This window comes from Cavia porcellus, unplaced genomic scaffold (genome assembly GCF_034190915.1).
Source record: "Cavia porcellus strain 051 isolate PalLab524CR breed Dunkin Hartley unplaced genomic scaffold, mCavPor4.1 scaffold_12, whole genome shotgun sequence".
Classification (NCBI taxonomy): Eukaryota; Metazoa; Chordata; class Mammalia; order Rodentia; family Caviidae; genus Cavia; species Cavia porcellus.
The window spans coordinates 75511259-75523740 of NW_026947495.1; the positions used below are offsets into that span (position 1 = coordinate 75511259).

At 45.6% G+C, this 12482-nt stretch overlaps 1 protein-coding gene across 4 annotated transcripts in view; it reads left to right on the top strand.

Moving 5' to 3' along the window:
* Positions 1 to 498: 498 nt before the first annotated feature.
* Mfsd6 (major facilitator superfamily domain containing 6) overlaps positions 499 to 12482 on the top strand; it is a 65530-nt gene continuing 53546 nt past the window's right edge. For 2 of the 4 annotated variants that reach the window (XM_063259445.1, XM_063259446.1), the window contains exon 1: positions 1026 to 1167. The gene's annotated coding sequence lies outside the window, so the exon portion shown is untranslated. Of the gene's footprint in view, positions 659 to 1025; positions 1168 to 1442; positions 1586 to 12482 lie in introns of those variants that run through there. The other 2 variants (XM_013142547.3, XM_003478778.5) reach the window with 2 other exon arrangements.

A 12482-nucleotide genomic window follows, 5' to 3' on the forward strand; every position in this document is an offset into this window, starting at 1 on the left:
GTCGATTTACAAGAGGGAATTTTCCCAGAAGATTCCATCCTTGTAATTGTTTTAATTCTAAGAAAAGACTTCAAATCCTGCAGTCGGAGGCTCTATAAGCTTCTCATCCATATATTTCATGACAAGCTGCTTAACCCCTGAACTTTCGGGCTCTGCTTTCTTTGTTGTGAACTAGAACCAATACTACCCACACTCATAGGACTCTGATGGACTTAGTGCTTCCTATATTATAAAGGTTCATAAATGTCACCTACGATCATTTGTTGTCAGGACAAACCATAAACTCTTGAATAGGATCTGGTCTCCCCTAGAGCTCATTTCAGGCATGCAAAAATACTTGTTGAATGAATATACAATCCGCTCCACTCTCCACCCTCTCTGCACGCTTAACTAGAAACCCAACTGTAATTACACTCTCAGCGCAATGCGCATGGTCTCCTTCAGCAGCGATTCCAAACACTCCCCAGTGCCAAGCTAGGAAAGGCCCTTGGCCTCAGTTTCCTGTTGGACGCCTCAAACTCACCATGCCCTCGGCCTCCCTTCCTGGTACCCCGCCTTTTTCTAGGGTCAAGCGAGGACAGACCAGCGGGGCTGGCCCTGGAGACTGCTGAGGTCCTCGCGTTAACGGCCCACTGTGCGCACTCGTGCCCGGCACCCAGTAAGTGCTCGTGTAATAGTCACCACCGCAATCCCTACATCCGAAGGCCCCGGACCGCCGCGCCCCGCAGTCCCGCCCGGGGCCAGGCGACCTCAGCTGGGATCCCGCGGGGTGGAGACGCAGACACAGCAGCCCGCGCCCCAGCTCCCTCAGCGCGAGTGTCCCCGGCCGCGGCCGGGGCGGGGAGCCCGAAGCGTCGTCCACGCATCGGCGCCGCAGGAGGCGGGGCGCTGCACCTGCGGCGGGGCCGGGCCGGGCCGGGCCGGGCTGGGCTGGGCCAGGCGGGCCGGGCGCGCGGCCGACGCGAGCAGCAGGAGCGGAGCAGCGCGCGCGGAGCGGGGTGGGCTCGCCACGGTCCCGCGCGTCCGCGCCGCATCCTCCCCCTGCCCCTCCGCCTCCTCTTCCTCCTCCTCCAGCCGCGCAGCCGGCGCGATGGTGCGCGCCGCCGCCCCGCGCCCCGGGCACAGCGCCCCCCGCGTGCCGCGCCGCTGAGCCCCGCAGCCGCGCAGGTGAGTCGGGCCCCGGGGGGCGCGCGTGGGGCCGCCACGGGGGCGCGCGTGGGGACCGCGGGACCCAACAGCCCCGCCCGCCCGCCTGCGCGCACCTGCGGCCGGGACCGGGCTCTGCGCGCCCGGCCTCCCGCCGCTGTCACCTCGGCCCGGCCCGGAGCGCCCGCGGGCAGCACTTCCGTAAACGTAATTGGAGCCGGGAAAACAAAGGCGCTGCCGGGGGAGCCGGGCTCGGCCCGCAGCTGCGGCCCGGGTGGGTGGGGGCGGGCCGGGTCCTCGGATCCGGGCGCCTCTCGGCCAGCGCCGCGCGCGCTCTGGCCGCGGACCGGCGAGGTGGAGGTCAGAGCCCCGCGCAGCCCCGGACGAGGGCGAGGCCACCTGGGAGCCCGAGGAGGACGGAGTCACCGTGCCTGCCCAGGTGAATGCCACGGGGAAGAACACCTCTTCCCCCGCGGCGCCTCCAGCCCGGCCCTGGCCCCGAACCCGGGTTGCGGGCGCCGCTGGGGGCTGCGGCTTCCCTGCCAGTGGGTTCCCTGGGCTCTGAGCGCAGCCACGCGTTCCAAGCCAGCGTCCTCGTCCCCTCGTAGACAGGTGCACTGAGTCCCCCCTGGCAGTACTCGGGGCGCTCTGACGCCTGCACTGCCCAAACCGCGCGTTTCCTCCTCATCCGAAAATGTTTAGTAAGCACCTCACCGAAGTACCGGGATATATCGTACTGGGCCGACGAGTGCTAAGGAAGAACCTTAAAACCCGGAGCTGGGTCTGGCTGCGCGCCTGGGGTGTGTCACGTGGCCCGGGCCCATTTTCTTGGGTGTGCAGACGGTGACGAATGGGACAGCGGCCCAGGTCCGCCTTAGCCTTCCCCAAAATCCTTGCTAGGTGTCAGCCGAACCCCTGCTGCGGAGGTGGATGTGCGGTGGGTGGACCCACTGGGGGGGACCAGCACCGTGCAATAAAGGGATGAGGATTCCGAGGTCGGTGGTGTGGGCCCTAACCCGCTGCAGCTGTGGATGTCATTGATCAGTCTTGCTTAGTAAGAGAGGAGAGAATCCGGCTGTGAGCAGGCAGTTTATGGTGCTTACAGCTGCGGGCGGTCACTAGTGGACAGCGGCAGTGTTTCTGGCTGTGCAGCACTGTAGACTGACTATTCCAGTACCATGGGTAATATTTGTCTCAGATTGTAAGAGTTAACATTGCTTAGGGAAATATTGGATCGTTTGTTAAAGAGCCCAGGGCAAGACACTCTGGGGAGAGGAGAGGAGAGGAGAGAGAGTCTTATTGCAATATGTATTACAGCTACCAAGCATGTTTACAGTCATTTACTTCTAAGGCATTTTCCATGTCAACACAAAAAGATACATGTGAAAACATAATCTGAAAAACAAGACAAAACAAGGCTAGCAGGTATTTGGTGGTGGAGGTGTATTGGTCACCTGTTCCATCATCTGTAATTACTGGGTGTTTTACAGTGCAGGATAAGGCACTTCTAGAGTGCTTACTGGGCTTTCAACACCATTCCAAAGCCTGTATTTTACAAAATCTCTGAAGGTGTCTTTCGCCTAATTGTGTTCATGATGAACAGGAAACTCAGAAGGGTTAAGCAACTTACACTAACCACATAATCAGTTAGAGGTGGAGTAAGATTTGACCCTGTGTGTTTGGCTGTGAAGCACACCAGAGAAAAGACCACACAGCCTCCCTCCCTGTTGAGAGTTGCCACCTACCAGATACATCTTGTCTTTGAAGTCTGACTTCGTTCTAGCACACATATGTATGAGAACATTTACCCGTGGAGAATGACCTGTGTATTTGTAATGGATATGAATTAGCATATGTTAGCCTTTGGGTGTCTTTGGCTGTTTGAGGAATCTTAATTAGCATTCTTTTTTTTTTTTTTTTTCTTAATCGGTACCGGGGATTGAACTCACGACCGCCTGCTTGCAAGGCAGGTGCTTATGCCACTGAGCTAAATCCCCAGCCCCTATTTAGCATTCTTGTTATGAGAAAAATACAATGCATGTGAGTCTGCCCATGGCTTTGGTACATAAAAAAGTCAAGATATATAACTTCATGTACTTTTTATATGTATTTATATACTTATATGCTTTAATATATTTATATGGTTATATACTTATTTTATATACTTTTATATATTTGTATATATATTTTTTCATTTTATATACAAGTACCAACTGTTGAAAGTGCCTACCTTTAGAATGTGGGCAAGGGTAGGGATGGTGTTTTTACTTCTTATAAAGTTAGGTTTGAGCTTTTATTAGGAACAAGCATAAGTTCCTCTGTTATATAAACTAAAGGCCGAGGGATATAGCTCAGTGGCACAAGTGCCTCCCTGGCAAGCACAATATCGCGAGTTCGATTCCCAGCACCCTCCTCCCGCAAAAGTATATAAACTGAAGCAAAAGAATAGATTAATTCCCTTTATAACAGTCTCAGGAGAAATGTGTGTATGCCTTAAAACTCATCCTGCTGTGAACGGGTGCAGCGAGCCTCAGGTGGTCTGGCCATAGCACAGGTGTTGGGCAGAGAAGGCGTCTTAGGTGACTGATTTTTACCTTTTCTAGCAGGAGCTGTGGCATAGTCCTCGGTTTTTCTCCTCATTGAGAAGGCGTTGATACACACCTTTGTTCCCAGCCTTGCTAGTGAGTAGGCATTGAAAGCATTGTTCTTCTCTGCGGAGCAATCTGTAAGAGGTAGAGGAGGAGAAAGAAATTTGCCTGGTCTGCCTCTCATGAAGTTGTGGCTGTACTTTCTCATGAAACTATGTGACTTGAGGTATAATTATGTTTAATAACGTCAGCAGGAGCGGCAGGTTATCACATTCATCTAGTCTGATGCATAAATGTTTAGTAAATATAATCCTGCAGCTCTGCCAATTTTTATGTAAAATTAAAAATTAATGCTAAGAATCTTAAAGTTAATACACATCCCTACTCAGACTTATAAATCCAGAGCCAAATACCTTCAAACTTTTTCAGAATCAAGAAGCGTTCTGCTTGTGTTTTATACTTGAAGGAAATCTGAATAAATTTGGTTCATTAGAGGTTCATCATAGGTAATCCCAAGAAAAAGATAATTGTAAGATGATTTTGCAGAAGAGAGACTGACAATTTTAGATGTCATCCAACATTTTACTTCAGGTTTTAATTATGTTTTAGGAAGAAGAAAATCTCAAAGTGTTGACTTAGGACACTTTTAAATCAAGTGCAAACTCTTACCCTATTAAAAAGTCAGTTTGGGTGAAACTTTTTTCCTCAAAGCAAGCATTTCTACTGCAGCATTTCCCAAGGAGAACCAAACACATATGTGATGTGAATTCTCTGTGAGGCAGTGGAAACAGCCAGCTACCCAATGTAAGTTCTCTGTGGGCATTTCCTGCACTGGCATAGGAGGGTCACAGGAGCTGGCACCCGCCTTGATTTTTCCTAAATCCCGAATGAGTCTACCCAGTGTTTAGCCCCATAGCTGGATTCAGTATCCTTCTGGTCATAGCTGTTTTTGGTTCTCTGTTTTGGAAATATATTTATTTACTATTTTGCAAAATGACATCGTTTCAAGTTTGCTCTCTGGGCAACCTTTAGCAATTACCAATCATTTGTTAAGACAAACCCTGTTTGATTTATTGATGCAGAAGCCAAGACAGAAAACCGAAACAGTATTTTTTAAACTGTGGAGCCACTACACTGTACCTTTCCATCAGAGGCCTTGCTGTGTGACACATACTAACAGGTGTCTGCTGGGCGTAACCACTCTGTTTGCTATATTCTGTCTTTACAGCGCATTGGGTGCATACACTCCCCGACCTTGGCATTGACCAGAGCTGTGGTCCAGCCACTCACACGTGTTCAGAGTGGCCACTGTCTTCCTTGGACTGTGGCAGTGTCACTGAGTGTAGATGTCATGGTGACTGTGCTGAAATCTGGAAATGTAAATGAGGGCATCTGTGTGCTCATGCCCCTGGGGTCCTGCTGAATTCTGAGAGGTGGGAGTGACGTGGGAGAATGGAGTAAAGATGGAAAAAACTCAGCTGTCAGAAAAGCCACATTTGGATGGAATTAAGCAGGGCACCAACACCTTTCTTGACCTTTGTTCTGGACACTGTTTGGGAATCTAATTCAGGAAACATTCTCTAGTGGAAAACAGGAAACCCCAACTCAGAATGACTCTGAAGAAATGTTCATAAGCCTTTTGATCTGAGACCGGGGAGAGAAGGGGAGAGACGGGACATCATGAGTCAGCTGTGGTCAGCGGGAGCCCCGTGTGGCTTTGCGGACAGTGAAAAGGAGAACTGGAAAGGGGAACTGGTGCTGCCTGTGCACGCCTGATTTCAGGGCTGGCCGTGCCCAGGGAGGTCAGTGGCCGGAGTGGGTTCCTGTTCCCACATGGGGAATTTTTCTCTTGTAACTGTTCTGATACACCGGTGAGGGTAGAACCAAGGTAGACTTGGACCCAAGGGAAAGCAGAGCCCCTGCATTGAGCACACACAGTAGGCTTGCACATCATCTGTGATGCTTAGGAAATGAGCCTGATTTGATGGAAAAGAGTCAGCTTCTTTTTCTTTTCTTTCTTTCTTTCTGTACTGGGACTCGAACTCAGGACCTTACGCCTGCCAGACAGGTGCTAAGGCAGGCTGTCTTACTGTGGTTTCCCAGTGATGGCTGCGGGGTTGTGTTTACTGGATAAATGTGCCCCAACTCACCTTGGTAAAGGAGTCTCAGTTCAAAGTGTTTTGTTTTCAAAAGGGTTAAAATGGCACATGTTTTGATTTTCTTTCTGTGGCACAAGACTTCCCCTGCCAAGTTCAAAGCCTCCGTCCGGGCCTTTGCAGTTGTGTCTACCAGGAAGCTCAAGGTATTGGAGGATCATCAGACTTCACTTTAACAATTGCCTGCCAACTTCCAGGAGCTCAGGATCCAGCCAAGCAGAAGAAAAAAAAAGTCCTGATTTTACTACATGGAGATAACTGCTAGTAACATTTTGACATTCTTTTCTGGAAGTCTACCTGTAAAATACATTTCATTTATGATTTGTAGATTTAGGAGATACACATTTCCTATGCATAGAAGTTTATGTCCTGCTTCTTCACTTAGCGTGAACTTAATTCCCATGTATGAAGTTGTTTTCCTATCCCGTGGAGATAAGATTCTAATTTTCCTCTCATATGAATAGAGCATGATTTATTTAATTTTCCTATTGTTGGTCACTTGTTACATTGTTTCAGTTTGAATTAGTATGAAAACTATTTCAGTAAACTTCGATCTTTATCTTCTAGAAAGAGTATATTTCTGTTCTCAGTTTATGAGAGACCCTGTCATTCCTCACCCACCTACATTTTGATTATTTTTAGTTAAAAAAAAAGTATCAATCGCCAGGCATGGTGGTGCATTCCTATAATCCCAGTATTCTGGGAGGCTGAGGCAGGAGGATCACAAGTTTCAGCTCAGCCTGGGAATACTGGTGATTTAGCCAGATCCTGTCCCATTTTTGTGGATGTAACTCAGTGTGGAGACTCTGGGTTCAATCCCCAGCACCTCAATACAAAAACAAACAGACAAAAACATAATATTGGCATGACATGTATTTTGGAGTATCTTTTTTAAAAAATAAACTAGAAAATGTATTTTCTGAAATAATTAGATCATTAGAATTGATGGCACATTAAATGTCAAGGTCTGTATTCTGGCTTCAGTTTATAAAGTCACAAATGATGGATCTGAAGAAAACCCTTATAGACTTCTGCTTAAAGTGTTGTCCTTTAGATAGAGTGTGCTTTCTTTAAATATCATGATTTCCTCAGTTCCTAACAGTATTAGAGTAATCAAGTGGTAATATTGGTCTGTTATTGAATAAACATTTGTTAAGGGCCTGTTTTAAAAATAGTATTGTTGTAGTCAGGGGTTGTGCACAGAGAACAATTAGGATCAGGACATGGAGTTTATAATTATTTTTATAATGGTCACCAGGAGTTAACACAGGAAGATGCAGGAAATCTATTCGAAACACCAAAGACATAGATTATTTAGTCAAGGGTCTGAATCCCACAGCAATGTCCCACATGAGTCCAGATGAAAACTCAGAGCTCAGAACAATGTCTCCCATGAGCCCAGCTGGAGGCCCCGAGCCCACAAGAAGGACTCACGCCAGTCCCTTTTATGGATCCGTGCCAGGAAGGCCCAAGGGTCAGTGGTGGAAGCCAGAAAGTCTATGCCAGCGGGGTGAAGGAGCTGTGCTGGTGGGATGAGGGTTCTAAGCTGGAGCCGAGAAGTCACACTCAGAACAAGGACCAGGGCTGTCCTGAAAGACACTACAGCCATCCTCAGCGACACGGAGGCCCCAAGCTCCTCCTCTAAAGAGCACAATCGGGTACATGCCAGGAAGCAGCATGAGGAGTTCATCCTGGAGACCACGCAGCACATGTCTTCCCCTCCGGAGCCAGGAAGCAATGCTCGATGTGAGGACCAGAGCTTCTCCAGGAGAACCAACAGCTCAGACAGCAACTCGTAGGAGAACCCACAATGCTACAACGCCTTAACGCCCTCCACACCTCCCTTCTTCACCTATTTATCCTGACAACTTTGCTCAGGTGGAGCATCTTCGCTCAATGCCATGCTGATGTAATCCAGCTGGGGTTAAGTTGACCACCAGTTCTTAATCCATAACAAGTGTTAATATAACATAAGGCAAGGCTATCACTTAATGATATGTTACTGATACCTATTGATGGTTTTAATTTCCTATTATAGTTCATATTTTTCTGTATTTTTAGTGTTTTGTGTTTTTGAACCCGCAGTCCTAATTATATTTATCCAAATCAGCCCTTTTTTGAAAAAGATTTTGGGTAAAATCATGTATTTGTGAATGAAAGTGGAATTTGACTTACTGGGTTTAAAAACAAACCCCAAAATGTTCAAATTAAATTATAATTTGTCTTTTTAAAAATCAGATACACGTTACGTTGAAATTGCCCCTAAAGTATAACAAACTATAATTTATTGAGGAAAATCTTTCAATAAAACCTTAACTGTTTTCAGTACCAAACAAAAAACTCCTTTGTTTCATAGTATGAAAAGACAAGAAATCTAACGTTTTCTGTGTCCATTAGCATAGAAACATTTATATTCATTGACATGATAAAGGACTGGGTCGTGGAGACAGCTGTCCCAGGCCCTTGGCCTGGCGGTGGTGGTGAAGGTGTGGGGGTCTGTCCTTCCCCCTCCCGTCCCAGCCTTTCACTAGGCGAGTCGCCCATGTGGAGTTTGGAGACACCGTTTGATTTTTCAAACGCATTTTTTGCGTAGTGGTCATGCTTCTCACGGGGAGTCGGTCAATGGACGTCACACAGGTTATTCTTTCCCTGTCCCTTTCCCCTCGCCCCTTCTCATCTCCCTCCCTTTGTTCCCTTTCACAAAACATTGATCTCCAGTTTCCTAATCTCTTATTTTGCTTTTATATTTGGGTTTCTTGTGTAAGGGAATCCCTGTGCTATTTAAGCTCCTGTGTCTGATTTATTTCGCTTAACATTATGGTTTCAGTTTGTATCCATTTTCCTAAAAGGGACTGAAATGTATCCTTCTTTATGGCACAGTAGTACTCCATTATGTATAAATACAACATTTTCTTTATCCTTTTGTCTGTTGATAGACAGACTGCTTCTGAGATTTAGCTATTCTGAGTTGTGCTGTTATCAGCACCAGTATGCATGAATTGTTGTAGTATAATGTCTCTGACTCTTTGAGAAAGATAGCTAGCAGAATAGCTGGGTTGGATGGAATTTGTATTTTCAATATTTTGAGGACTCTCGTAATGATTTCCATAGTGATTGTCCTAGTTTACATTCCCAATAATGTAGAAGTGTTCCTTTTTCCTCCCCTCACTAGCATTTCTTACTATTTGATTTCTTTTTTTATTGTATTGTATTTTATTTTAAAGAGAATTTTTAAAAACTAATAAATTAAAACAGAACAATATTTGATTTCAAAACCAAGACAGAAGGAAAATAGTCATGTATTGCATACTGTTATCCTCTAAATTGATGCTCAGACTACCAGTTTTAGGCCTGCAAAGTCAAACAATACAAGCATTAAGTTGTTTTTTTACTCCAGTGCCTATCATCTCAGCCTGTGTTCCTCCAAACCAGCTGGTTGCTTGTGTGTATGTGTGTGTGTGTGTGTGTGTGTGTGTGTACATGGGAGCTCTTCTTTTCTCTCAGGCTCTGTGCTGGCTGGCTCATAAGAAAGGGTTGGCTTCTTGAGTCTCCTCCTGGCCTGTGTAGACTATTTGATTTCTTGATGATGGCCATTCTTTCTGAAGTAAAATGTAATCTTAGTGTTGTTTTAATTAGCATTTCCCTAATGGTCAGAGATGTTGAACCTATTTTCATGTATTTATTGGCCATCTGTATTTCTTCATAGATAATATTTTAATACATAGATTTTCCAGGCTTCCATGTGATCATGTTGTTCTTTTAGGGCCCCTTATCTGAGAAAATACATGGTAATAGAAAGGTAAAAAGAATTGCATACTTAGATAAGTGATACATGACTGTAATTCCAGTACCCTGGGAGGCTGAGGCAGGAGGAGCATATGTTCAAGTCTGACCTGGGAAGTGCGGCGACTTTGCAAAAACAGTTTTACATAAAGGTCTAAGAATGTAGCTCAGTGTGAAGGCCCTGGGCTCAATCCCAATGCCAACCCTCCAAGAGTTGCATTAACATTTATTAGAGAAATAAATGATGGTAGCATGAATATGCATTTGCAAATGAGCAGAATATAAGTGTATGACACATTTATTAGGATTTTTTGTTGTTTTGGTACTAGAGATTGAATCCAGAACTTTCACACTGAGTTAAATTCCTCCCCTCATTCTCGTTAATTTTGAAACAGGGTCTCACTAAGTTGCCTGGGCTGGGCTTGAATTTGTGATCCTGCTGCCTCACCCTCCCAGAGTGCTGCAATTACCGGCATGTATTGCCACATCTAACTATTAGGGCTCTCAGAGACCCCTGACAACCAAGCCATCTCTCTGCTGTTGGACTATAACACAAGTGAGGGGCTGGGCTTCCCAGGCCCGTGCTGTGGTCCATGGCTGGAGGGCAGTGAGCAGGATCCCCAAGCTCTAGGTGGGGTGCCTTACTAGCTGGGTTGTTGGCACCCCTGATTGAAAGAATTTGCCCTTTAAAAGCATGCACTATAACCTTTAGGTTCTTAGCTCAGTAATCTTAGCTCTGCTCTTTGTAATATGATTTCAACGGGGACTTGGTTTCTAAGCTTTAGTACTGAAGTACAATGCATGTTGCAGATCCGGGCGTCCGTGTGTCTGGTTTTCCACAGAGCGTTTCACGGCCCCCCCCTAACGCTGATCTTGGCATAGGAAGAGATGAACATGCTTCGCTTCCGCTTTTGCACAGCTCCCTTGTTTTTTTCCTCATCACAGGCACCAAATCAGCAGCAGATTAATGAATTTCACTTGCAGTATTGGTCATCTATTGAAGTTTTTTTGGTTGGAGAAAAAAATCACAGGATTTAAATATATTTTGTAACTGTTTAATGCTGTAATATGAAGTGTTGTATGTTCCTTATGCTGGGCTTGTGTTAAGGCAGGAAGTTTATTTAACAGGTAGAAGGAAATGAGCTTCTGGGGCCAGTTTCAAATTCAAATAATAAACTGTGCTGTACTGGCACAATAGTTAATTAACAGCCTGCAATAAATAAGTAGGAATTTGCTTTCATAATGTCTGATACAGTTGAAAGGACCTACATTATTTTTTAAAAAATTGATATTGAATTATTTCTGTCTACAAAGTAGAAGTGAAATCCGCCGAGCTTTTTATTATTAGGCCACCTTTATGGTTAACAGTGACCTTCCCCGCCCTTCAGAGATAGAAGTAGTTCCTTCCTTTTACTCTTTTAGCAGATTTAAGGGAAACGTTAGAGTTTCTGCTCCTTTCTTGAGGATTTCTGTTGTTGCAAATGTGAGTGTCATGCAGAGCAGTAAGTTTTAAGTACGCAGTTGTTGCTGGCTGAGAGATACTGATCGTTCCAGCCTATAGCACCAGTGTGTTCTCTAGTGAGTCTGTGTCTCCATTTGTACAAATGAACATGAGTACAAATCTCTGGGTATTGATGGGTTCAAAGCTAGCCTTGTCCAGGGGTAGTGCCAGAGAATTCTAGAACACTCACCTGGGAAGAATGCTCTTGGAGTAACTCCAAAGTGCACAGTGTATCCTGCAATAAAATTCCAACCACCACCCCATGTTCATACATTGCTTTTTAATTAATACAGTGCATTTTTATACAGTATTTCCTTTAGGCCATAGACTCCCTCTGAGAGCTGACTTGAGTTTATGTTTTTTCTCCTTTTTACATTTACAAAAATCAGGCTCAGAGAAGCACTGATTTGTCAAAGCCATGAGAACAGCTGGTTTTCTCTCTGCTTTGCTTCTAAAATTAATCTCTGATCCTCTTGACCTTTAATAAAAATCTCATGCATATATTGTTATCGAGTGCTTATAAAAATAATCAGTATTGAGAGAATACAGAAGTAAAGTAAAAGTAAAATAATCAGTGTTGAGAGAATACAGAAGTAAAGGACGAGATGCAGAATATTCTTAGGGGGATACATTCTTCTTGTGCAAACAGGAGAAACCTGAAAAAAAGATAGCAATAATGAAATCACCTATAGATCATATCATGGCTCAGTATGAGAGCAATCTCCAGATACAGAGAAAGGAATGAGGACAGCATTACAAGTTTATTCTATTTCCAGATTTTATAAAAGGCTGGATTGAGTACAGTTCACAGAGTATCCTTTGTTCTCACCAGATAACCGTCACAGCAGGTTTTATTGCCATTAGTGATAAAAAGCTCACTATGACAAAAATCAGCACATCCTCTGTAGGGCTGCAGCAGCAGAACCCTGCCCTCTGATTTTCCGGGCTGCAGCTCTGATGGATGCTCTACATACAATATAAACGGGGCCATCTGTGGTCCCGCTTCGTGCTTTTCCGTGGCTCCCCATTGCTCTAAAAGAAACAGTGCTTCTGAGATCTTGGTGTATCCACCAAGCACTGTATTAAGAAGAGTCCAGCATGCTTTATGCCTTCCTAGCTTTCCGGCTACCGTGTTGGAAAAGCATTGTGATGCTCCTCAATTGTAGATAAGCACATGGACGCTCTGAGACTGGAAAAGCTTTTCCAGGGCTGGGAGCACATCCCTCGCAGTGCCGGGGCCCCAAGCTCTGCAGTCTTTCCCACTTGCCAAGCCCACGATATTTGCGCAGGTTCCCTGGGTCAGGGTCC